The sequence below is a fragment of the Megascapheus bottae genome, chromosome 6 (assembly GCF_031878675.1).
Source record: "Megascapheus bottae isolate mThoBot1 chromosome 6, mThoBot2.hap1, whole genome shotgun sequence".
NCBI classification, from domain to species: Eukaryota; Metazoa; Chordata; class Mammalia; order Rodentia; family Geomyidae; genus Megascapheus; species Megascapheus bottae.
In genome coordinates, this window is record NC_143514.1 from 69,427,207 (window position 1) to 69,451,750 (window position 24,544).

A 24,544-nucleotide genomic window follows, 5' to 3' on the forward strand; every position below is an offset into this window, starting at 1 on the left:
CGAGACAGAAAATACTGCAGGGAGCCCTTTCCCGACAGAAGAAGGGGCCCAGCAGGCTCTCACCTCGTAAATCTTTCTTCCCTGAAGCCCACTGCGGCTGGGCCCCCCGCTTGGGACTCAGCCATCCTTCTACCCTAGTCAGGCAACTGATAGCATGCCCACTGCTGATATTCAAATACCCCGGGCATATAACTTCCTTTCAATGTAAAAGGTAAAAAAAAAAAAAAATTCTGTGGGTAACAGGTACAAATATTTTGGTCATCAGAGAAGAATAATCCTTCCCAAACTATAAATACACTCAGCTTAAATACAAAATTCGAATACAGGTGTTTCAGTCTCTTGTGAGTTTGGTCTGCAGGAGTCACTTAGGAGCCAGCTGTGAAAATCAAAGATAAGCAGGTCAACCAGTTGAATGCCCAGAGATCAGGCCTGGCATCTTCCTCCAATGCCCAAGCTTCTCACTGAGTCCCACACTGAGCAGCAGCAGCATGGCTTTGAAGAACCAGATGAGATTCCATGTTCCATTCTGCATTGAGGGTAGGAAAACCAACCATCAGCCCTCCCCACCAAAGTTGGACCTAGGAGGAGGGGTGGGAAGCCTCAAGTCTGAGCCTTGGAAGGAGGTGCCTGATCTGATTGCTCACTATGATGTTACTGGTCCCTGGTGCCTGTCCCTGAGGCAGGAGGAAGTAGAGGTGCTGCAGGATTGGCATGTCTTTCCAACTCAGTTCCCAGCTGGTGGCTCATATCTGTAACCCTAACTACTCAGGAGGCAGAGAAATGATTGTTTCAGTTCAAAGACAGATCATGTAGGAAAGGCTGTGAGACTCTTTAGGTCAAAACCAGCAAATAGAAGTGAATCTGTGGCTCAAGTAATAGAATGCTAGCCTTAAGGGGAAAAAAAAAAAGCGCAGGGGGCCGGCACGGGTGCCTCATAATCCTAGCTGCTCAGGAGGCTGAGTTCTGAGAATTACAGTTCGAAGCCAGCCTGGGGAAGGAAAGTGTATGTGACCCTTCACTAAACCAACACACACACACACACACACACACACACACACACACACAGACACCAGAAGTAGAGCTGTGGCTCAAGTAGAAGAATGCTACCCTTGAGCAAAAGAAGCTCAGTGACAAAACCCTGAGTTCAAATCCCAAGATGGGCACCAAGAAATTGAAATTGAAAAACAAAAATCAGATTTCATGGCAGATAAAACGCTAGCTAGAATGCTGGAGATTCATCCTTTTCCTCACCTCTCTCTATACAGCCCTTACTTTGCTCTAAGTGGTGTCATATGTGTGTGTCAATATCAGGGCTTGAACTTTTATTTACAAGAATACCCAGGCCTAGGGGCCTGTTTGGCTTAGTGGTAGAGTGCTTGCCTAGCATTCATGAAGACCAGGTTTGATTCCTTGGTACCACATACACAGAAAAGCTGGAAGTAGTGCTGTGGCTCAAGTGGTAGAGCTCTAGTCTTGAGAAAGTCCAAGGACAGTGCTCAGGCCCTGAGTTCAAGCCCCAAGACTGGCAAAAAAAAAAAAAAAAAGAATACCCAGGCCTAGAGAGATTTGGAGTGACGTGCTAAGTTTTTGTATTGGTCCAGGTTCTGCAAAAAAAAAAAAAAGTCAAGATTTATTATGAGGGATCAACTCACATGATTGTGGAGACTGTGAAGTACAATACTCTTGTGTCTGCAAGCTGGGCAGGTAAGGCAGACCAGGTAGAACTCCTGTCCAAAACAGGAGCTCTGAGGTCCAGTGTAGGTCAACAGTGTGGCCTTTGTCTGAGTTCAACGACCAGGGAACACTGACCCCAAAGGCAGGAGAAGATTGGGAGCAAGGATAGAGGGGAAACCCCAATGTAAGCACCCTGGTGCATTGTCCTGGGCCTGCAAATTCTGTCCAGCCCTTGATGAGCTGAGAATGTCACTTGCACAGGTCAGGACTGAGCTCTGTTCTAACCACCAATTCAGACACTAATGCCCCTCTGGACAGGCCCCCCCAGACATGCCCACCCGGAAGTGAGGTTCTAGTCAGCTCTCTGAGCATCCCTTAGCCCAGTCAGGCTGATGCAGAAAATTAACTGTCACAGCATCTTTTTCAGTGGTAGTCAGAAATTCAAGTGGGAATGGAAACAAAAATGAACAGCCACTTAAAAAAAAAAATCTGTTCTGTTCTCAAACACTGGTTCCAATGAGCCAGTAGGGTTTGAGCAGGATGTGTGTGTTGGGGGGGGAGTGTCTGTTGTTATTCACCTGCCTAACTAAGAAGTATTTGTCTCCAGATCCCAATTAAACACATAGGGAAACCGAGGCTCCAGGATTTGCCCCGAGTCATATAGAGAATGATTTATTAATTTGAGAAAAAAAAAAACTAGGCCCGGGGCTGGGAGTTTGGCCTAGTGGTAGAGTGCTTGCCTAGCATGCACAAAGACCCGGGTTCGATCCTTGGTACCCCACATACATAGCAAAAAGCCGGAAGTGGTGCTGAGGCTCAAGTGGTAGAGTGCTAGCCTTGAGAAAGTCCAAGGACAGTGCTCAAGCCCTGAGCTCAAGCCCAGGACTGGCAAAAAAAAACACAAAAAACTAGTCCCATATAATCTCAGAATTAATATTCTTTTTGTTTCTTTTGGGTTTTTTTTTTTTTTTGCCTGTCCCAGGGTTTGAACTCAGGGCCTGAGCACTGTCTTTGGGCTTTCTCAAGACTAGCAGCACTCTACCACTTGAACCACAGCACCACTTCTGGCTTTTGTGGTGCATGTGGTACTGAGGAATCGAATCCAGGGTTTTGTGCATGCTAGGCAAGCACTCTACCAATAGGCCACACTCCAGGCCAGAATCAATATTCTTTTTGTAAGTAATAATTGCTTAATAGGTAGTAGGCTCCTTTAAAAGCAAGTTAAAGAAATTAACTTATTATACTCTTAAAACAATCCTGTGAGACAGATAGAACTATTATTGACATTTTGCCAAAACAGGAAACAAAATCACAGAGATGGTATACACTCTAGCAAGGAAGACAAGTTTAAGCCAATATCCACCAACTAAAAAAGGTGAAGCAGGAGGAAGGCTGCTGTAAGAACATGTGACCATGGATGGATCTGAATCCAGGATCAGGGTGGGTGGGAGGTAGTCAGGGAAGTTTTCCCCAAGGGTGACTGCATTACCTATGCACAAACAGATTGTGATGAGGCGCAGGCTAAGAGAGGAGCCTATGAAATGGCCTTGGGATGGAAGAAGCATAACATCTTTAAGAATAGAAGTAGCTTAGTCAGAAACACTTGCTCAAGCCTGTAATCCTAGCTACAAGAGACAGAAATCAGGGGATCAAAGCTGGATGCTGTTATCTCATGCCTCTAATCCTAGCTATTCAGGAGGCTGAGATCTAAGGATCCTGGTTTGAAGCCAGTCTAAGCAGAAAAGTTAATGAGATTCTTATCTTCAATAAACCACCAGAAAGCCTGAAAGAGATCTGAGGCTCAAGTGGTAGAATGCCAGCATTCAGTGACACATTCTAAGGGACAATGCCCACACACTGAGTTTAAGTTCTAGTATTAGCACACACAAATAGAAATCGTAGAAGTGGAGTTCCAAGGAGCTCTAGGCATAAAACTTCAAGAAACTCTATGACAAATAATGGCTAGGTGTAATGGCACATGCCTGACATCCCAGCGACAAAGGCAAACAAGAATTGTAGGATTATAGTGCAGGCCAACTGGGGCATAAGGCAAGATCCTATGTTGAAAATAATCAACATAAAGAGAAGCTGGCAGGGCTGGGAGTGTGGCCTAATGATAGAGTGCTTGCCTAGCATGCACAAAGCCCTGGGTTTGATTCCTCAGTACCACATACACAGAAAAATCTGGAAGTAGAGCTGTGGCTCAAGTGGTAAAGTATGAGCCTTGAGAAAGCCCAAGGTAGTGCTAACACCCTAAGTTCAAGCCCCAGGACTGGGAAGAAGGAGGAGGAGGAGGAGGAGGAGGAGAAGAAGGAGGAGGAGGTGAAGAAGGAGGAGGAGGTGGAGAAGAAGAAGGAGGAGGAGGAGGAGAAGGAGAAGAAAAAGGAGGAGAAGGAGAAGAAAAAGGAAAAGAAGAAAAAGGAGCAGAAAAAGAAGGAGAAGAAGAAGGAGGAGGAGGTGAAGGAGGAGGAGGAGGTGGAGAAGAAGAAGGAGGAGGAGGAGGAGAAGGAGAAGAAAAAGGAGGAGAAGGAGAAGAAAAAGGAAAAGAAGAAAAAGGAGCAGAAAAAGAAGGAGGAGGAAGAGGAGGAGGAGAAGGAGGAGGGGCAGGCGGCGGCAGCAGCTCACGCCCGTAATTCTAGCTACTAAGGAAGCTGAGACCTGAGGATCAGAGTTTAAAGCCAGCCCAGGCACTAAAGACCGTGAGACTCTTATCTCCAATTAACCACTAGAAAACCAGCAGTGGTACTGTGGGTTAGGGCAGTAGCCTTGAGCTGAAGAGCTCATGGACAATGCCCAGGCCCTGGGGTAGGACGGTAGAGGTCTAGGACAGTGCCCAGGCCCAGAGTTCAAACCCCACAATTGACAAGAAGAAGAAGGGGGAGGAGGAGGAGGAGGAGGAAGAGGAGGAGGAGGAGGAAGCAGAAGCAGCAATAGCAGTGGCAGCTGGCAGAGTGGCTCAAATAGTAGACTATCCTCTTAGCAAGCACAAGACCCTGAATTCAAACCCCAATACCTCCAAAATATAATAAAAGAAGCTAATGTGTCAGTAGGAAGAGTGATAGGGAAAGACAAGAAGCATCACTGGTTTATTACAAGGGTGAAAATGATGGGGTGAGTTCAGATGAACGATTTTAAAGACTGTTCTAGCTGCCTTTAGGAGTTGTGAAAGGCTGGGAGCACGGTCTAGTGGTAGAGTGCTTGCCCAGCATGCATGAAGCCCTGGGTTCGATTCTTCAGTACCACACGCAGAGAAAAAGCTACAAGTGGTGCTGTGGCTCAAGTGGTAGAGTGCTAATCTTGAGATCACCCAAGGACAGTGCCCAGGCCCTAAGTTCAAGCCCCAAGACTGGATCAAAATAAAAATAAAAGGTGTAGTGAGGGATATGGGTGAGTTTGGAGGGTTATCACAATAGCCCTTGGGACCAAGAAGTGGAAAATACCAAACCATGAAATCCAAGGCATAGCTAAAGCCAAGATGGAAGAACCCAGGTAATGGCTTGAACGAGGCTGCCATGAATAGTGAAGCATCAGTCCCAGCTCGCAGGGTTCCAACCTGTTTGCTGTATCAGACATGTGAGCCAGCCTGGGAGGGACTGCAGCTGGGCAGTGGTGGAATCCAAACAGCCAATGGTCATTAGGTCCATTTAGAATCACAGATTAGAGATAAAGCCAAGCTCTGTCCAAGAGATAAACATCAGCAGCTCCTCTAATGGCCACCAGACAGATTATAGGAGAGACCCAGATGGCAGGGCGCTCCTGCACCCCCCCACTCGGTGAGCATAGCAGTTAGTCCCCAGATAAAAGGCCCTGCTATCATCCTAGGTTTCCAGCAGCAGGCTACAAGAGCTAGCCAATGCCTCCCTATGCTTGGGACTAAGTTCAAGGTCACAGGACCAAAGTCTTCCCTGGAGTCTCTCAAGTATAACCTGGAAGTTGCCCTCGAATTCTGTCTTCCCTTTATCCCCAGCCCTGCCTCAGAAGTAGCTCACCAGCTGGGCCATTGTGTTGGGTACTAGACCAGAAGGCCTAGTCGTTAGAGAAGGACTCAGTATGGGAATTGGCTCTAAGCCCAGTGAATATTCGACAGGGCCCAGAGACAATGTTCCCCATCACAGGTTGGGGAGGAAAATTACTGGTACATAGTAGGTAGCGTTCCTATCCACCAATACCTATTCTTACCTACCTAATACCTATTTATGCACAGTGTAGAAATACCTAGCCCCAAACGTCAGTGGGACAAAGGATAAGACACCCTACTTTAGGTACAAGGCTTTGAAGTCTTACAGGCATGGGTATGAATCTTGGCTTTCTCCCACATTGGCCAGTAGATTTTTCCTGGCCATTTGGGGGCCTTAATTTCTCCATCCACTCCAATGTGCATGACAAAGCTTCTACATTTGTGAATTTCAGATCAGGGACGCTCAACCCATACAGTTCAAAATACCTAAACCTCTGAGAGCAGAAACACCCTTGGTCCCAGGCGTTTCCCCCCAGAGCTCTCAGCCAGAGCAGACTCTTTCCTGCTCAAGCCTAGAGCAAATGTTCCCTCATCCTAGAGGATGGACTGAAGTTAGACTTTTTTTTGGGTGGGGGGTTACAGGACTTGAACTCGGGGCCTGGGCACTGTCCCTGAGCTCTTTTGATGGATGCAGTGCTCTACAACTTGAGCAACAGTGCCATTTCTGGCTTTCTGGTGGTTAATTGGAGAGTCTCCCAGACTTTTCTGTCTGGGATGGCTTTGAACCGTGATCCTCTGATATCGGTCTCCTGGGTAGCTGGGATTACAGGCATGAGCCACCAGTGCCGGCTCTGAAGCTGAACTTCTTGTCATGCTCCCCCAAATCAAGACTTCAGTCTGTCAGAAAAGAGGAAGTGGGATGATCCAAAACAGGGGCCCTGGAAGTACAGTGCCAGCTTCGAGTTGACAGCCAGCCAACTATCCGCAGGGAGCCGATAAGGAAATCACTCACCTCTCAAGCCTCAGTTTCCTCAGCTAGGAAATGGAGATATCACAGCACTTGGCATATAGGCTGGTTATGACTAAGGAAGCCAAGTTTTGGAGATGTCTTAGTACATTATCTAAACACGGTGAGCACTCAGTAAGTAAAAAACCAAGTTCCTCATGACAAAAAGAATCAGTGCAAGCCGAATATGGGGGTGCATGCTTAGAATTCCAGCACTCAGAAAACAGAGATAGGAGGATCTCAAGCCTGAGATCCTGGAACATAGAGTCCCTGCCTCAAAACAACCACAACGGGAATCAGTGCCGCCTCATTTCCTAACTGTTTCCAAATAGAAAACTTGCTGCAACTCGAGGCTCCAGTCCTGGGTCCAGCGTCCCCAGGAGGATGCTCCCTAATCAGGATATGGCTCCTGCCTGAGTGACAATAGTCATGGCTGTTTAGAAAGTCCTCTTGTGACCTGCACTGTTCAGGGAAGCTGCCTCTATCCAGGCGTTTGGGAATCAGCCAGCTCTGTGGTGGGATATTGCAGATATGCAATCAAAGGCCCAGAGGGTGCAAATCTCTTGCTGGGAGATGCAGAGCAGATGCTGGATGTCCATACTGGAGAGTCACAGCTGAAGCCATTGGAGCAAGCACAAGACAGCACCAAGTTTCTATTCACTCCCATGGGCCAGGATTATGTTTTCCTCTCCGTCACTGTGAGGATAGAGTGAGCTACGCTGCATGAATGTCTGAGCCCCTTAAGTAGTCCAGCAGCCTGCACAAGTCAATGTTAGCTATTATTATTTATGGTCCTGGCACCTTTGAAAGGGCATGTAAAATAAATATCTTTGAATCTCAGAAAATACATTGCATAAAGCTTATATCAAACTACACAAAAATAGAAATAAAACAGTATCTTCAAAATGCAATCTTGACAGAATTTAGTCACCTGGTTCTATTTTCTAGGATCAACTAGTTTGATGTGTGTGCGTGTATGTGTGTGTGTGTGTGTGTGTGTGTGTGTTTTGCTTTTTTTGCCAGTGTGGGGCTTGGGCTCAGGGCCTGAGCACTATCCTTGGGCTTTCTCAAGGCTAGTGCTCTACCACTTAAGCCACAGCACCATTCCCAGCATTTTTCTATGGATGTGGTACCAAGGAATCGAATCCAGGTCTTCCTGCATGCTAGGCAAGCACTCCCAGCCCTGTCTGTGTGTTTTTTGAATGCTCACTAATCAAATTTCCAGATTCAATGCAGGGTCTCAGAGTCTACCCTTGACACAAAGGACCCAAGACCATGGCCCCTGGATAAAGACCACCTGGACTAAAAGATCAGGAGGAGAAGTCCTCTCAAAACTGAATCCTTTTGCTGGGTGTGGTGGCTCATGCCTGTAATCCTAGCTAATTAGGAGGCTGAGAGCTGAGGATCAAGGCTCAAAGCCAGCCAGGGCACAAAAGGATCTGAGATTCTTATCTCCAATTAACCTCCAGAAAACATGAAGGGGGGCTTAGCTAAAGGGTAGGGTGGTAGCCTTGAGCTGAAGAGCTCAGGGACAATGCCCAGGCCAAGTTCAAGCCCCATGACCCACCAAAAAATAAAAAACAACAACAACAAAAAACCAACCCTGCTTTTAAACCATGTGAATCTTTTTCTAGAAGCATACTAGAAGACAATAAGTCAAAGAAACAAAGCAATGAATAAAAATAACTAGAGGACTAGTTTAGTAAAACAAGAATAGGAAGGAAGCAAGCTAAAAGAAATGGCACGAAAACAATAAAATGGCAGGAAATGTGGCATATTTGTCCATAGTAACACTAAAAATCAACCATCTCTCTGATGAACCTGGACACAAAGCTCCTTACTAAAATACTCGCCAACAGAATTTAACATTATATATTATGATCAAGTGGCTTTTATCCCAGAGATATAAGGCTAGTTTAATATATGTAAATCAATAAATATAATATAATATATTAACAAAGCCAAGGGCTGGGAATTGGCCTAGTGGTAGAGTGCTTGCCTAGCATGCAGGAAGACCTGGATTCGATTTCTTGGTACCACACCCATAGAGAAGTCAGAAGTGGTGCTGTGGCTCAAGAGGTAGAGGCTGGTCTTGAGGAAAGCCCAAGGACAGTGCTTGGGCCCTGAGTTGAAGCCCCCAAAACAAAAACAAACAAAAAACAGAGCCAAAGACAAGAATCAAATGATCATCTCAATAGATGCAGAAAAATCCATCGACAAAATCCAACCTCCATTCATGTCAAAAGCTCTAGAGAAACTAAGAATAGAAGAAACATATCTGAACATAATAAAGGCAATATATGACAGACCAATAGCCAATATCATACTAAACAGTGAAAAACTAAAATCACTTACTTTAAAATCAGGAACAAGGCAAGGATGTTCACTCTCTCTACTCCTTTTCAATAGAATTCTGGGATTCTTAGAGCAAGAGGAAGACATAAAAGGGATTCACATAGGGAAAGAAGAAGTCAAATTATCCCTATTTGCAGACAACATGATGGGGTTTTTTTGTTATTGTTGTTGTTGTTGTTGTTTTTTGTCAGTACTGGGGCTTGAATTTATGGCCTGAGCACTGTTCTTGGGCATTTTTTGCTCAAGTCTAGTGCTCTGCCACTTGAGCCATAGTGCCACTTCTGGCTTTTTCTGAGTCTGTGGTACCAGGGAATCCAACCCAGGGCTTCACGCATGCTAGGCAAGCACTTTACCACTAGACTATGCTTCCGGCCCTGCAGATAACATGATCTTATTCCTAATGACCTAAGCGACTCATTCCTCAAGCTCCTAGAGCTCATCAATAACTCTGGCAAAGTAGCAGGATACAAAATCAACCTATAAAAATCAGGAGCCTTTCTGTACACCAACAATGTACAATCAAAGAAGAAAGTCAGAAAAACAATCCGATTTGTAATAGCCTCAAAAAAATAAGAGACTTAGGAATAAACCTAGCAACACCAAGAGACTTCCATCGGGAAAACTAGAAAAGTCTGAAGAATTTGAAGATGACATCAGGAAATGGAAAACCCACCCATGTTCATGAAGAGGCAGAATTAATATTACAAAAATGGCCACTGTTAAGGCCGGGAGTTTGGCCTAGTGGTACAGTGCTTGCCTGGCATGCATGAAGCCCCGGGTTCCATTCCTTGGTATCACAATCACAGAAAAAAATTTTTTTTTAATCCAGCAGTGGTGCTGTATCTCAAGTCATAGAGTGCTAGCCTTTGGAAAGCACAAGGATAGTGCCCAGGGCCTGAGCTCAAGCCCAGGGACAAGAAGAAGCAGAAGCAGAAAAAAAAAGAGGAGGAGGAGGAGGAGGAAGAGGAAGAGGATAAAAGAAAAAGAAAATGGTCACCTCCAAAGTTGATCTACAAATTCAATGAAATCAAAATCAAAGTCCTAATATTATTCTTCACTTAGTAGAGAAAATAATCCAAAAAAGTCACATAGAACAACAAAAAGAGCTGGGCCTGGTGGCTCACACCTGTAATCCCAGATACTCAGGAGACTAAGATCTGAGGATCAAGATTCAAAGCCAGCCCAGGCAAAAAAAGGACCTGAGACTCATCTTCCATTAACCTCTAGAAACTGGGAAGTGGGGCTTGGCTGGGTAGGGAAGTAGCCTTGAGCTGGAATGTTCAGGGACAATCCTCAGACTGAGGCCCATGACCTACAAAAAAAAAAAAAAAAAAAAAGAGGGCCGGGAGTTTGGCCTAATGGTTAAAGTGCTTGCCTAACATGCATGAAGACCCGGGTTCGATTCCTCGGTACCACTTATAGAAAAAAGCTGGAAGTGGTGCTGAGGCTCAAGTGGTAGAGCTCTAACCTTGAGAAAGTCCAAGCACAGTGCTCAGGCCCTGAGCTCAAGCCCAGGACTGGCAAAAAAAAAAAGAACAACAAAAAGACCTTGAATAGTCAAAGCAATTTTGTACAAAAAAAAATTTAAAGTTCTGGTAGTATCACAATTCCAGACCTCAAACTCTACTATGTCGGAGACATTCTCCCCCTCCCTGAATTCTTAGTGTAAGAATGCGCCTGCATCTTGTAATTAGTTCACTAAGCAACACATGCCTGCTTGCGTTGATATGCAAACATCCTACCACCTGGCCTCTACCCCAGCAAACATCCTACTACTGGACCCCCTACCCCGAGCAGTACCCCAACCCCCTCCTGCCTCTCCTGAAGAGGCATATAAACCCCTGTGTGAAAAATAAAATCCGCGGCTTGATCAGAACGCTTGTCTTGCTGCCTTCTTCGTGTCTCCTGTCCCTTTCATTCCTCCCTCTAGGTTCTTGGCCCTAGTTGACGTCCCGCTGGATGGGGGGTGACTACAGAGCAACAATAACAAAAACAAACAGTCCCAAATATCAATGGAGCAGACTAGAAGATCCAGAAACAAAGCCGTATACTTAGTCATCTGATATTTGATAAGGGAGTCAAAAATACATGTTGAAAAAGAGACAGCCTCTTCAATAATTGGTGCTGAGAAAACTGGATATCCATATAGAGAAAACTGAAATTGCATCTCTGTCACCATGCACCAACATCAACTCAAAGAGGGTCAAAGGCCTCAACACCAGACCTGAAATTCTGAAGCTACTACAAGAGGGATTAGGAGAAACAGCAGAATTTAGGGGCATAGGCAGGAAAATTTTGAAGAGTCTTAGAGACAAAGGAAAAGGAGAGAGACTTGAAAACTAGGATTACACAGCAAAGGACATAGCTACTCACAGAAACACCGTCAACAGATTGGGAGATTTTTCTCTTTTTGGTTGTGGGACTTGAACTCTGGGTGTTGTTCCTGAGCTCTTCAGCTGAAGGCTACTCCCTACTCCTGGAGCCATAGTGTCACTTTCTGGTGCTCAATTGGAGATGATAAGCTCACGGGCTTTGTAGTGCCTGGGCTGGCTTTGCACTGTCATCCTCAGATCTCAGCCTCCTGAGGAGCGAGGATTACAGGCGTGACCACCGCACCTGGAAAAAAAACAGAGAAACTGTCAGCGTGGCAGTGGACATAGTCATGATGGCTTGGTGTCTTCCACACCTGCATTTGAACCCTAGAACTACTTCCTAGTGGCTTTGGGACCAGTCATTTTCTGTTTGGGCCCCATTCCCCTGGCCATGAAAGACGCTGAATGTGTGTTTGATCCAGATCCGGATTTGCGGTATATAAATGAAAAAGAAGAAATATTGGGCTTTGAAGAGTAACTTTCTGCTGGACGCAGTGGACTAAAGTCCATGAGACTCTTATCTCCACATAGCCACTAGAAAATGGAAAGTGGGGCTGTGGTTCAAGAGGTAGGGCAGTAGCCTTGAGCTGAAGAGCTCAGGGACAGCACCCAGGCCCAGAGTGCAAGCCTCACGACTGACAAAAAAAATAAAAATAAAATAAAAATGCATCCTAATGTTTGCATGTTTTGAAGTACATTGTATTTCTTATTGCATTCTGTTCTACTTTTTTCTATTATTATAGTCATTTGTTTTGTTGAGCTGGCCGCCTCACTTTTCATCCTCACTTTTCGGCATTCATATGGCCCAGACTGAACTTGAACTCATGATCCTCCTACCTGAGTCTCCCCCAAGTGCTGGGAATACAAGCAAGCATTACCCTGTCAGACTTTGCTTTTTAATTTTTTATAGTTGGGGAATGGTGTGGAATGTGCCTGTAATCTCAGTACTCAGCAGAGTGAGGCAGGAAAATCACAAGTTCAAGGCCAGCGTGGTCTACATAGTGAGATGCTGTCTTGAAAAGAAAAGGAAAAAAAAGGCCAGGAGTGTGGCTAGTGGTAGAGTGCTTGCCTAACATGCATGAAGACCTGAGTTCAATTCCCCAGTACCACATACATAGAAAAAGTGGAGGTGGTGCTGTGGCTCAAGCAGTAGAGTGCTAGCCTTGAGCAAAAGTGCTCAAGGACAGTGTCCAGGCCCTTAGTTCAAGCCCTAGAAATGACAAGAAAAAAAAAAGAGAGAGACAGAGCGAAAGAAAGAGGGAGAGAGAGAAACAGAGAAAGACCGAGAGAGAGAGAGAGAGAGAGAGAGAGAGAGAGAGAGAGAGAGAGAGAGAGAGAGAGAGAGAGAGAGAGAGAGAGAGAGAGAGAGAAGGACTGGGAGAGGGAGGAGGAGGAAGAGGAAGAGGAGGAGAAGGAAGAGGAGGAGGAGGAGGAGAAGGAGGAATTAAGCCACACTAGCCGTTGTTCTTCTAGAGCTCTAAAAATTTGCACATAGTAGGATTGTTCTGCCCCCTTGTGGTTGACTAGAGTCATATGACTCATTCTGGCCAATGGACTATCAGGGGACATGGCAGGCACCATTTCTGGGCCAGAGCATTTACCTGCTGATGCCATGGTCTCCAGAGTCAAGGTTTCTCCTCCCCCAGCCAGGTTGAAGGCAGCTGCTCCATCAACGGGGGTCCCTGTCCCACAGTGATGACCGGAACTTCTGCACTGGTGGCATTGGCCAACAGCTTAAATAAGAGATTGCCATGTGTTGTGTGGAACCCTTGAGACTTTTGAGGGTTTAAGTCACTAAAATTTTAAATTTAAAATGTTCTTCAAGCTGGGTGCTGGTGGCTCACGCCTGTAAACCTAGCTACTCAGGAGGCTGAGATCTGAGGATCATGATTCAAGCCAGCCCGGGCACTAAAGTCCATGAGACTCTTATCTCCAATTAAACACGAGAAAAATGGAAGTGGCGGTGTGCGTCAAGTGGTAGGGTGGTAGCCTTGAGCTGAATTGTTCAGGGACAGCGCCCGCACATCACATTTGGTGCCAGCGGCTCACCCGTGTGGAGTTAGTTACTCAGCGATCTCAGTCTCATAGGATCACAGTTTGAATCTATCCCAGGCAGGGAAGTCTGTGAGATTAGTTTTATCTCCAATAAACCACCAAAAAAGATGGAAGTGAAGTGGTGGCTCAAGCAGTAGAGTGGTAGCCTTGAGCAAAAAAAAAAGCCTGGGGAGGGGCCGGGAGTTTGGCCTAGTGGTTAAAGTGCTTGCCTAGCATGCACGAAGACCTGGGTTCGATTCCTCGGTACCACATACATAGAAAAAAAAAAAAGTCGGAAGTGGTGCTGAGGCTCAAGTGGTAGAGCTCTAGCCTTGAGAAAGTCCAAGGACAGTGCTCAGGCCCTGAGCTCAAGCCCAGGACTGGCAAAAAAAAAAAAAGCCTGGGGATCCAGCCTCTGAGTCTAAGCCCCAAGAACAGAACACACACACACACACACACACACACACACACACACACACACTCACTCACTCACGTTCATCCAAAGGTAATGCTATATATGCACATAGAAACCAATCTGGTAGCAGGTAGCTGAGGGCCTAAGCCTCATGGGTGATTATGGTGAGAAAGCAGCCTGGCTTAGGATGAAGGTTTCCTTTGTCCTGGACACCTGGAACATTCTGCTGTTTTTGCTTGTTACACTGTCTTAGTAATTGGACCCAGAGATTTCAAGGCCCATGCACTCATTAACTTCAGTCCACTCTGACCCTTTAAACAAAAGATGGGTTCTACTATAGATGCTCCGGATAAGGATTTCCCTTGTAAATACTTTCTGTGCCCAGAAGAGTCCATATCCCAAGTGTCTTTGTGTAAGGTATGTTTGCTCAGATTGCAGAGCACACTAATTATTTGGGCAAGTGTGCAAAGTCAGAGAAGAAAGCTATTTTCTTTTGGTGATATTGGGGTTTGAACTCAGAGCCTCAAGCTTGCTAGGCAAGTGTTTTACCACAGAGTCATGACCCCAGCCCTTTTATGTACTGGTTATTTTGCTCAAGGCTACTGTTGTGCCATTTGAGCCACAGCAACATTTCCAGCTTTTTGGTGATTAATTGGAGATAAGAGTCTCACAGACCTTCCTCCCCTGGCTGACTTTGAACCATGATCTTCAAAATCTCATCCCCTGAGTAGCTAGAATTACAGGCGTGAGCCACTAGGTAACAGCTTTGTGCCATCACATCCACCTTCTACCACTAAGATGGAGTCTTGAAAACTTTTTTTTTTTGCCCAGGTTAGACTAAAACTATAGTTCTTCTCATCTCAGTCTCCTGTTATAGCAGGGAGGACAGATACACAGCACCATACTTAGCTACGGGAGACGCTATTTATTGTCCAGGGCTGGCCTTAAACCATGAGTCTCCAGATCTTAGCTTCCCAGTGTAGCTAGGATTAAAAACATGAATAACTATACCCAGCTCCTTTTCTTTCTTTCTTCCTTCTGTTGTTCTTTCCTTTCTTTTTCTTTCTTTTGCTGGTCGTGGGACTTAAATCTGGACCTGGGCACTGTCCTTGAGCTCTTCAGCTCAAGGCTACCACCCTACTCATTGAGCCACAGTGCCATTTCTGGTTTTCTAGTGGTTAACTGGAGATAAGAGTCTTTAATTCCTGGGCTGGCTTTGAACCTTGATCCTCAGATCTCAGCCTCCTGAGTAGCTAGGATTACAGGCGTGAGCCATCGGACCCAGCGGTCTTTTTTATTTTTTAATTATTACTATAAAGATAACACATAAGGTTACAGTTACATAAGTCAGATAATGAGTATATTTACTTTTGGGCAATATCACCCCCTTTCCTTACTCTCTCCCAGTTTTTCCTTTCTTTCCCTGCTCACAAGTTGTGTAGTTCATGCTCCACATAATGTCTAGTGAATACCACTGTTGCATTTTTATTTCTTCTTTTTTATTAAATGTCTCAGTTTATTGAGGGAGTATAAGGATTAAAGCAATACTGCCTATTGCCAGCAGAAGGGGGAGCTAATAAAGAGGGCAAATGAGGATGAATATGGCTGATGGGGTTTGTATGCATGTATGAAATATAGAAAGTGTTGAGAATGGGGGCTGGAAGCTCACACCTATAGTCTTAGCTATTCAGAAGACTGAAGTTTGAGGATCTTAGTTTGAAATTGGCCTGTGCAGAGAAGTCTGTGAGACTCTATCTTCAACAAGCCAGAAAAAGCCAAAAGTGGAGGTCTGACTCAAGTGGTAGAGTGCCAGCTTTGAGTGAAAAAGCCAAGAGTGAGAGGTTCTGAATTCAAGTTCTAGTACCAGCACACACACGCACACACACACACACACACACACACACACACACACTCGTAGCAAAGGAACCTGAGAAAATTGTCTTAAGGAAGGGATGGAGATGAAAGAAACTGGAAGAAAGACTGAGGTTGATCCATATACATTTTATGATGTAGGAATTGTCACAAGCCAGCACAGTAGCTCAAGCCCCTAATCCTAACTACTCAGGAGGCTGAGATCTGAGGATAGCGGTTCAAAGATAGCCTGAGCACTAATTAATCACTAAAAAATGGGGAAGTGGCACTGTGGCTCAAGGGCGGTAGCCTTGAACGGAAGAGCTCAGGGACAACGCCCAGGCCCAGAGTTCAAACCCCATGACCCACAAGGAAAAAAAAAAAAAAGAAATTGTGACAATGAAACACCCCTTACAATTAATGTAAACTACTTTAAATAAACAATGACAAAACCAAGCTCCAGTAGCTCACTCCTGTACTACTCACGAAGCTGAGATCTGAGGATCCAGGTTCAAACCCAGCCCAGATGGGAAAGTCTGAGAGACTTATATCCAATTAGTCACCAAAAAGCTGGGAGTGGAGCTGTTGCTCAAGTGGTAGAGCCTTAGCTTTGCTGAAAAAAAAAAAAAGGCTCAAATCCAGTGGTTCTTCACCATCATCTCCCTGCCTCCTTTCCAAAGCCCAACACTTGCTCTGTCATATAGGCAAAATCTCCTATTTGACTGGCCAAACAAAGCCAAGAAGTTCTTAGCAAAAACTGTGAATTTGTTTTCACCATGGTAATTCATATGTGCATATATAAAAATAATTTAATCAGAATAACCTCATTTATTCTCCTTCTGGGTTCCTCTGCTCCCCTATTACGCAACAGCTTTCCATGAGATTCTTTTTGCCATCTTCATACATAGACGCCCCTGTGTGCAGATATATTTTATTTAACTCCATGTATTCCAAACATAATTATTTCAATTATGACTTTGAATTATTAAAGAAACAGGTGGCATTCTCTTTTTTATAGGGCGAGTCTTCAGAATCTAGCACATATTTTCCACTCCCAAGTCTCCACTCAGACAGACCAGCAGCCCCATCTTGGAGTGCTGAGAGCCTGGGTTCCCTGGCTACTGGGCTGGGGAGTAATGGGTGCTGACTCTCACATGGAAACAGTGTTCTAAGGTGCCCTGAATAAATAAATCCCTAGCCTCTTGAGAAGGAAATGCAGTGTCTCCTGCGTCAGGCTGTGTCTAGATTTCAGAATCATTTTTCCTTGTTTAGTCTGCAAGAGGAGGGAATTTCCCTTCCTACATTATAAGGGGCTGCCATTTCCCTCCCTTGGCTAATGTACTTCTTGCTCTCTGTACTAAAATGAGAAGGAGAAGAGGAAAAAGCTGGGGTGGGGTGTAAAGGAGGGGAAGGGCAGGTAAAGGACTAAGAGGGAGATTCGAGGCTAAAAGGAATGAGAAAACCATGGCTGCCGTATTTAAAATGTTCGCAGAATTCCCCAGGTGGCGGGAGGCTGGGTGGGACTTCCTTCCCCCCAGCTCATTCAGAGCAGCTCTGAGATCAGAAGGGGCGAGCTGGAGGACAGGGCGTCTGAGACTGATATATGAAGGACTGACCTTATGTCCCCAGGGCAGAGAGGCTCCATGATGATTTTGCATGTTGGCCTGGGGAGGGTAATGTGGAGGCACAGGGCTGCAGGTAATGTTATATTTTTTATATGAATTCTAGTTTTGAAAGGTTAATCAGAGCAAAAAGGGCTGGGTAACCTAGCTCAAGTGGCACAGGCCCGCTCTAGGAAGTATGAGGCTCTGATTTCAACAACTGCACTCTATTGTGTGTCATCTAGAGATGATTTCAATTAGACAGAAGGATGTGTGTTTAATATATGCAAACAAAATGCCATTTGATATAAGAAACTTGAACATCTATAGGATCCGGTGTCTGGTTCTGGAACCAAACTCCAAGGACAATAAGAAGTTATGGTATATTCCTCATTTTTAATTGTGCTCAAGGCTGATTTTCTACCATTTGAGCCACACCTTTACTTTTGGCTTTTTGCTGATTAATTGCAGATAAGAGTATATCAGATTTTTCCTACTCAGGCTTGCTTTGAACTTCAATCCTCATTCCTCAGCCTTCTGAGTAGCTAGTATTGTCAGCCTCTTCTTTTTTTTTTTTTTGCCAGTCGTGGGGCTTGAACTCAGGGCCTGAGTACTGCTCTTGGCCTTTTCTCAAGGCTAGAGCTCTACCACTTGAACCACAACACCACTTCCAGCTTTTTACTATGTATGTGATACCGAGGAATTGAACCCGGATCTTCGTGCATGCCAGGCAAGCACTCTACCACTAGGCCAAACTGCCAGCCCCTTCCTCTTCTTTTTTTTTTCTGTTTTCTATCTTGTCAGTCATGGGGCTGGAACTCATGTCCTGGGCACTGTTCCTGAGCTCTTTTGCTCAAGACTAGCACTCTATCACTTTGAGCCATAGCTCCACTTCTGGTTTTCTGGTGGTTATTTGGAGATAAGAGTCACATGGACTTTCCTATCTGGGCTGGCTTTGAACTGTGATCCTCAGATCTCAGCCTCCTGAGTAGCTAGATTACAGGTGTGAGCCACTGCTATCAGCTCTCTTCCTCTTCTTTTTTTTTTTTTTTTTTTGCCAATCCTGGGCTTGAGCTCAGGGCCTGAGCCACAACACCACTTCCAGCTTTTTACTATGTATGTGGTTCCGAGGAATTGAACCTGGGTCTTCATGTATGTGAGGCAAGCACTTTAACCACTAGGCTAAACTCCTGGCCCTCTCTTCCTCTTCTTATAAAGCCACAGTCTCATCAGGTTAGGCCCCCACCCTTACATCCTCATTTAACTATCACACCTCCCCAAAGCCCCATCTCCAATACAGTTCTAGGATCATAGTACCTCACAACGGAGATTCCATTTTAACATAAGCATGGGAGCCATTCCAAGCATTGCAATGTACAAATGTTGATTCCTTCATAATTAATTTGTTGTCATATGTGTTCGGTCTTGTTGTTTAAATGGAATTGTACTGCGCTCACTCCTTAGGAAATTGGCTTCTTCAATTTACCAATATGTCAGGAGCATTTTCCCATGAAATTAAATACTCTTCTACCTCATCATTCTAACCTGCCAAATAGTGTTTTTAAAATGATACCCTACAATTTTCTTGCCCAACCCACTGCTGTTGGACACGGTCAGTCTTTCCCAACTGTAACTAACATTTGGCGGATAGGTTAGCCATCTCCCAGTGCCTAGGAACACAGATTGATGGTGGGGGGAGTGGTTGACAGTGGGGGGATACTATACAGGGATCCTGTACAGGGGTGTGGCCACTGAAGGCACCAGCTGTGAGGGAGGTGGGCACAGCCTTTTCTGAATGCCACAAGGAAAGCTGGGCACCCTCGTGAGGATTCTGGGTGCCAACTCTTGCTCTGCAAACCTCCTTTCCAAGTCTCAGTTTCCTATCCTTTTGTCCTTCTGTTACTTTTTTAGACTTGGCAAAAGTGACATCTTTTTCTTAGGCCAGGCATGGTGGCTCACTCTTGTCACCCAGCTGTTTGGAAGCAGAGATCAGAAGTACCATAGTTGGTCAACAGTTTATGAGACCCCCTGTCTCAGCCAATAAAAAGTTGGGCAGGAGTCCAGCACTGGTGGCTCACACATGGAATCCTAGCTACTCAGGAGGTTGAGATCTGAGGATCAAGGTTCAAAGGCAGCCCAGGCAGCAAAGCCCCTGAGACTCTTACCTCCAATACAAACCAAAAAGCAGAAGGGGAGCTCACGTGGTAGAGTGCTAGCCTTGAGCAAAAGAAGCACAGAGACAGTGCCCAGACCCAGAGTTTAAGGACAGGCACACAAATAGGAGATCCAAACTCTATCAAAATCATAATAATGGGGGCGGGGGACACTCGAGATCCTAACTAAAAAAATATAGCTAAAGCTTTTTTGGTATGGGGTGGCTCAAGTGGTAGAGCACCTCGCTAGCAGTGCAAGGCATTGAGTTTAAACTCTGAAGCTCTTTTTTAAAAAGTATAATTGCTGGGTCATAGGGGAGCTCTATGTTTAGCCTTTTGAGGCACTGCCATACTGCTTTCCATAGTGGTTGAACGAGTTTGCACTCCCACCAACAGTGTGGTAGTGATCCCTCCTGGCCACATCCCCTCCAGCATCTGTTGTTATTAGTTTTCTTGATCCTGGCCATTCTAATTGGAGTGAGGTGGAATCTTAGAGTTGTTTTGATTTGCATTTCTTTTATGGCCAGAGATGTTGAGCATTTCTTCATGTGTCTATAGGCCATTCTTATTTCTTCTTCAGAGAAGACTCTCTTTAAGTCTTTGGCCCATTTTTTAATGGGATGGTTGTTACTTTTAGTTTTGGAGTGATTCAATTTTTTGAGCTGTTTGTATATTTTAGATATGAGGCCTTTGTCCGTTGTTTGGTTGGTGAAGATCTTCTCCCACTCTGTAGGCTTCCTATTTAATTTACTAGCTATGTCCTTTGCCATACAAAAGCTCTGCAGTTTAATGCAGTCCCACTTATCCAGCCTTTCTCTGATTTGTTGTGATTCTTGGTCCTTATTAAGAAAGTTTCGACCTGTGCCAAGGAAGCCTAGTGTATCCCCTATGACCCAGCAATTCCACTACTTGGCATTTACCCAACCATCCAAAATCTAGGGCATACTAAATCCACTAGCACAACAATGTTCATTGCAGCACTATTCACCATAGCAAAGATATGGAACCAACTTAGATGTCCCTCAGTTGATGAGTGGATCAACAAGTTGTGGTATTTGTACACAATGGAATTCTATGCTGCTGTCAGAAAGAATGACATCGACCCATTTGTTAGGAAATGGAAAGACTTAGAAAAAAATCATATTAAGTGAAGTAAGCCAGACTCAAAGGAACTTAGGCTCAATGGTTTCCCTCATTTGTCATAACCAGTAGAAACCTTGGGCTCTACTAGCAGAGATCTGCAATAGAGCAAAACCTTGATACATAAGGCCATATAGTATGAAGCTAATTGAAAGGACCTCCAGGATACTGAAACAAAAGCCATATAATGAATGATTGTTGTCCTTAATCTACTATGTTATCTTTCATCTCCTTTGCTGTCTCTTGGGTATCTCATATTGTTACAGTATCTCACTTTGTTATCTGATATATTGAATTTATTTGTATTTGGTTATTTGAAATTTGATAGGGAAGGGGGGAAAACCAAGACGGGGGGTGAGGGGGTGGGTGGGGGGGAGGGTGATGGGTACCAAGACATGTGAAAGGGTATCAATGTATGTGAATTAATGCATCTTCTATCTGGCAAATATCATGTAACCCTTTTATTAATTACAATAAAAAATTATAAAAAAATAAAAATAAAAAGTATAATTTAGGTATACAACACATTTTGATATATATGTATATGTACAGTGTGGGATGGCTGAATCATACCAATTAGTATATGTGGTCTACCTCATATGCTTATTTTTGGGATGTGGTGAGAATACAAAATCAGCAACCACCAATTTTCAAGCATGTAGCACATTGTTATCCATACTCACCAAGTTGTAAGGAAGATCTGTGGAATTTATCCATTTGAACTCTCTCTCTTTCTCGCTCTCTCACTCTACACACACACACACACACACACACACACACACACACCTAGGCCCCAGTGGATCCTCCTCTAGCTGCTAATCATTCAACTCTCTGCCTCTCTGAGTTCAACTCTTAGCTTCCACACATAGATGAGATCTTGAGGTTTGGTCTTTTTTTGGCCTGGCCTATGGCACTTAACACAATGTTTTAATTGCTCATCTATGTCCTGGTCAGTGGAGTTCCCATGCATGAACATAGATACATAGATGACAGATAGATAGATAGGATAGATAATTAGTCACATTTTCTTTATTCATTTGTCCTTGCCTAGATACTTAGGTTGGCTCCATGGCTAGGCTGTTTGAATGGTGCTGCCTAAGAGCTACTGTGTAGCTCTTGCCACTCAGGAAGAGATCTGGGAATTGTAGTTCAAAGCCAATCTGGGCAAGGAAAGTGCATAAGATAGACTTTAATTTACAATCAACCATCAAAAAGCTGGAATCAGAGCTCTAGCTCAAGTGTTAGAGCACCAGGCTTAAGTGAAAAAGGTCAGGGACAATGACCAGGCCCTGAGTTCAAGCCCCAATAACTGGCACACGCACGCACACATCATCATCGTCGTTGTCGTCGTCATCATCATCATCATCATCACCATTACTTGTACCAATGACATGCAATTTGCCCTCTGTTTTCTTCTAGTAGTTTTATTGTTTAGGACTTACATTTAAGTCTTTAGTCTGTGTTGACTTTTGGTGTGCAGTAAAAGTCTACTTTCATTCCTCTGCATGTGGGTATCCAGGTTCTCGAATGCTGTTTATTTTATTTTTACAGAGACTACCTCCCTCTCACTCATTGCTGGCCCCTTGATATTGTGAAGGTGAAATTGGGCTGATTGTGAATTTTGCTTAACCCAGACAGATTGAACACACATACGTAGCTCTGCTCCCCTCAACACCTTGTCCCTTTAAGAAGTGTAAATACATACACACACACACACAGAATAACAATTAACATGGAGGCAGAGATAACATTAATGATGTTTGGAAGGCAGAAAAGCAGATGGATGACTATAACATACTAGAACCAAGAATCCTTAGTTTTTTTTAAATTTTTTTTTTTTTTTTTTACCAGCTCCCTGTCAGATGTCCTATACAGGGTGGCTGCTGTAGCTTCCATCCCTGCCCAGAACTAACACCTCTGCCCACGCACCAGGGACATGTGCTTTCCCACCCCTCTGGAAAGATGGGAGGTCTTGAAATCAAAGCACTAGCAGTTCCTGCAGAGGGGAGCCCCCACAATGGGGAATGGGGTGGCAGGGAAGCAGCGACCTCTCAGCCTGTCCTAGGGACACATCCTCTGTGCTGAGGGGATCAGGGATGAGATGTTTCTCCACCTGGAGTTTTGTACAGCCAAGACTCCCACAGGACAAGGCCAGTCATCCCATGAAATGTTCTCTGCCCCTGGGGTTCCAGAGTTAACTAATTACACGACTGGATAAAACTCAGCACATCCATAATCCTTTACCACTCAAGAGGCTGAGATACTAAGGATTCTGAGGATCATGGTTTGAAGCTGGACTGGACAGGAAAGTCCAAGAGACTTTTCATTTTTTTCTCTATCTATCTATCTATCTATGTATCTATCTATCTATCTATCTATCTATCTATCTATCATCTATCTATCTATCTGGAGCTGATCCTAGGGCCTGAACTCAGGGCCTGGGCACTATCCTTGAGGATGCTTTTTCATTTGTTCTTTGTTCTTTTTACTCAAGGTAGCACTACCACTTAAGTCACAGCTCTGCTTTATTTAAAAAAGTCTAATTGGTATTATAAAGGTGATGTTCAGAGGGATATATATATATAGTTACATTTGGGTTTTGGACAATGTCACCCTTCCCTCATGCTCTCCCAGGTTTTGCCTCCCATCTTCACTCACAAATTGTCTAGTTCATTTTCAACATAATGTCTAATGAGTACCACTGCTGTATTTGTTCACCTTTAGTCCTTCTATGTCTGTGTTGATTGTTGTGGTTGTGGTTGGTTGAGGTGCTTTTTTTTTTTTTTCCCCAGTCCTGGGCTTGAGCTCAGGGTCTGAGCACTGTCCTTGGACTTTCTCAAGGCTAGAGCTCTACCACTTGAGCCTCAGCACCATTTCTGGCTTTTTTCTATGTATGTGGTACCGAGGAATCAAACCTGGGTCTTTGTGCATGCTAGGCAAGCACTCTACCACTAGGCCAAACTCCCGGCCCTGGTTGAGGTGCTTTTACTCAGAACCTGGGTGCCATCCCTGAGCCCCCCTGTACTCAAGGCTGGTGCTCTACCACTGTGAGCCTCAGCACCACTTCCAGTTTTTGAGTGGTTCATTGGAGATAAGAGTCTCATGGACGTTCCGGTCCAAGATGGTCTTGAACCACTATCCTCAGATCTCAACCTCCTGAGTAGCTAAGATTATAGGCGTGAGCCACCAGCTCCTGGCATCTCTGGCTATTCTTGAGATGGACTGGGCTTGGCCAGGAAGTTCTTCTGGAGCAGCCAACCAGAATGCTGAATGCTGAACAGGGCTGGTCATCCAAGATGGCGGCCTCCTGTGTCTGATGGCTGGTGATAGTCTGTCGCCTGGAGTTCTGCAGAGGATATGTACCTGAGTCCACACATGTTGCCTCTCCATGTGTCTGGGCTGCTCCCCACATGGCAGATGGATTCTGATAGGGTGTCTTCGAGACTGAACATTTCTGTAATTAAAAAGCATGAAATTCGGTCAGGGATGGGTAGAGTACACCCGGAATTCCAGAGCTTGGAAGGCAAGAGGCAGGAGGATCAAGAGTGTGGGGCCAGTGTGGGCTATATAGTGAGCCCATGGGTCAAAAGGAAAAGGGAGGAGAAAAAAAGGAGGAGAGGGAGGAGAAGAAAAAGGAAGACAATTTTCTTGCTCAATTTGCAGGTTTGGAATTAAGAACCCTTTCCTTTGCTTTGAGAGTCACAAAGTCAGCCTGGTTCCCAGTGGTTCTCTTTAACCCACCATAACTACTCTCACCTGAGATCTCAGACACCACCACAGCTTGTGGAAGCAAGAGAGAAGCTAACCCAGGGAAACGTGCTTGCAGGGAGGGCTGGAAAGGCTGGCTGTGAGCTGAACTTCCAGAAAGACTCCCGGGAATAACATAGCAGAACTGGCCCAGCAATACAGCCACAGCATTGGCCACGGTGGAGAAGCTGAGGAACCAGGGGCTGTGGCCCGTGCTCACATCTCCAGGATAATACTC